We start from the raw sequence: 3388 nt of genomic DNA on the forward strand, positions 1-3388 counted from the left end.
CTGGATGGAGACACACCATGAAGCTTGGTAAAGCACACTTCTGGGTGTGTCTGTGTGGATCTTTCTAGAGAAATTTATATGTGGGTCACTGATATGAGTGGAAAATAACTGTCAGAGAAAAAGTGGTGTCATCCAAGAGCACTGGGCATTGGGTCAAAACCATGGAGAAAAGAAGCTTCTGTACACTTGAATTTTTGGTGTGATTTTTGGTGCTGTCGTCATCCAAGAACATCAGACTCCAGAGTGTTCAATCCTTGTACTCTCACCTTTATTAGTGGCTACTTAGGGGATTCAAATCCTTCCCCCTTGAACTATGGTTGAATTATTGGTTCCTTCTTTTCTGAGGCTTCTATCGTCTTCATTTGAGCAGTTGTTTCCAGGTTTAAGCACTTAGACATCCATTGTAGGACTACTCAGTTTTTTATTATACAAGGTCATAAAAAAGTCCCTTCATAACATGAGAAAAGAAAAAGAAACACCTACACACATATATTTATGTGTGTTCCACTGCAGTACACTGACCTTATAACATTGACTTTATAACTGAACCTAGAAGAGAATATTATGAGATTGGTTATGCATATCACAATTTCAATACAGTTGAAGTAATTACATATGTTCTTTGAGCTACAAAGTGGAAATATTTGAACCCCCCAAATTTGAAATAAATATATGCATTTAATATACTCAATTTAATGAACAGTATAGGTAAGCCTTTGCTATATTAACATGCTTATCAACTTTATGTTAACCTGTAATCAAGAAAAATAATCTAACATAGGCTTTCTTTCATAACAAAATAAATATCATGTATAATTTATTAACATATTAAATAGAATACACTGAACAGTATTTTTTGCTGTTTTGATTTTTTTCTGTTTTGTTTTGTTTCAGTTCTTTATGATAGATGTTCTTTCTGGTATATAAGATAAATTTGCATTTTTCTAATGGCTGCTAATGCTGAAAATTTTCTGAGAAGTGTGTACTTATTTCCCTTGCCAGTTTTTTCTATTGGGTCTTTTATTTGGAGTACATAATTTTTGTGTTTTTTATATATTCCAGATATTAGTACTCTGATGAACAGCTGGTAAAACTTTTCCCAGTACAAGTAATGACAAAACTAACTTTTTATGTCTTTATGTTCAAAACATGGAATTCCTGGATTACTCATGTTTCATTATTTATATTTTAGTCTATTATGCCAATATAAAATGACTGCTGTACAAATGTTTACCATAAAAATATCTCCTGAGGAACAAAATCTTGATTTGTCATATCAATTCTTTCTCCTATCACAGATTTGTTTCAACTGAAACTTATTTCTTACTTTAAACTTAAAATGCAGATATAAGGAGAACTCTTACATAGTTTGCTAAGACAACTATCCACGTTGCCTCCACTGATTTCAAAGCCATGATCATCCTGTCTCAGCCTCTCCTGATGCTGGGACTAGAGGAATGTACCATCACCTATGGCTTAGACTTTTACGTGTTAAGTGACTAAAAAGGAAAACATTGATGTGTAATGAAGTACATTAAAATAATTTTGCTACTGTGGAGTAAATCTAGTACTAAGGCCCTGACCAGATCTCCAGAACTTTTTATGTACTGAGACACGGTCTCACTGAGATGCCCAATTTGCCTCCATTTTGCTTTCCTCCCAAATCTTCCTCCTGGCTTGGAGGGACTACAGGCTGACATCACCAGGAACAGCAAGACTTTCTGTTCATGGTAAAATGATGGGACAGTAAATGTGCTCAGGATAAAATGTCTTGTATATTCACATTCCATCACTGGCTGGAATATACACTGTAGCAATATCACTATATATCTTCCTGTGATGGGAAGAAGCAGTTCCCTGTGGCTGCAGGAAATTAGCCACATGTTCTAGGGTATCAAAAATTGGCATTGTATTCTGCATTGTATTGCAATCTATGCATTACATCAGATATTTCAGATATAAAATAGGCATAATTTTAGATGATACTACCACGCTGGTAATTTATATGTCTAAGCATGACTAACATTGGAGCAAGATATATAATGTTTACTGCACTATAGGTATTTAATTCATTGTTCAGCTATATTTTCATGTTACCACAGGTTTATCACAATGTAACCCCATCAGAAATTGAGTGCCATTTGTATTTAAAAACTCCGTATAAAATATTTCAGTTGAAAAGAAAGACAAAATACAGATCAAAAAGACCAACTGGGCCTCATGCTCACAGCTTGGGTAAGTCTATGTGTTTTAAAATGTTTGCACATACCTCAAACATCAGACAGTGCTCATTATGGATAATGAAAAAAGATGCTGTATAAATTTCTCTCTAAAATTAGTAAAACAGAACACAACCAGAATCATAACATAGTAAATTTTCTTTTTCTTTTCTTTTCTTTTTTTTTTAGTATATGTGCTGTCCAAGTGAGCACATTTCTCTTTTTCTTAAACTGTTTCTTTTCCTTTGTGGAATTATTACCTCTTCTTAGTTAAAGCAATATTGATTACTGAAGAGAATGTCAATCCATCATCAGGAAACAGAACAAAAGCATTTGCCTCATCACATCCAATAATTATTCTTCCAAAAACAACTTCATGGTGAACAAAAATTCCTTTGATAATGTTGTTACTGATAAATCATACCATCATTTATACCTTTTGGGGAGATTTAGTACTACAATTTATGATACCCATTTGGAGACAACTTATGTTCTTGCTGATCTGTGGCAATCAGAAACTCACAGCAGTATGATTTATTTTTTGGTATAGGTGTTAGAAAAATTACCACAAAATTAAAAACCATAATATAAGCATGCAAAGTAAATTTTGATGGCAAGAAAACATAAAATTTCATGTAAATCATGATATGGACTCCAACATGAAAGCAACTAGGCAAAAAAATGTACTTGATTTACAAGTATGTTGTGATATATAAAGGTGTATTGTCAGGAGATGAAAAACGTAATATTTCTAATATAGAAATTGTGTGAAAACAATTGACCTTTGTCAAATCACATTCACAAGTCTCTTATTCATCATCAAATATAACATCAAATTAAAAAATACCTTGTTGCACAGAGTTGTGGAGTGTGCATACTAAAAAATTCAAATCAAAGCTAGTGGGTAATTCCAACAATCAAAAAACAATTAACAAAATTTACTTTTTAGTGACCTAGTCTCCCAATTGTAAAAACAAAACAAAATAAATACTACATAATGCTAACCATACTTGAAGGTGAAAAACATATTTCAATACACCTTGTTTAATTAGAAGGCACTATGTTATGCTCAAAGACACTGCCATACACAAAACAAAATTATATGATTATGTTAACTAATGTTTTTATACTAAAGACCACAGATACATAGATCAGATTTTTACAAGCGA

Source organism: Fukomys damarensis, unplaced genomic scaffold (assembly GCF_012274545.1).
Source record: "Fukomys damarensis isolate Sample0158 unplaced genomic scaffold, DMR_v1.0_HiC HiC_scaffold_25, whole genome shotgun sequence".
In the NCBI taxonomy this organism is placed as follows: Eukaryota; Metazoa; Chordata; class Mammalia; order Rodentia; family Bathyergidae; genus Fukomys; species Fukomys damarensis.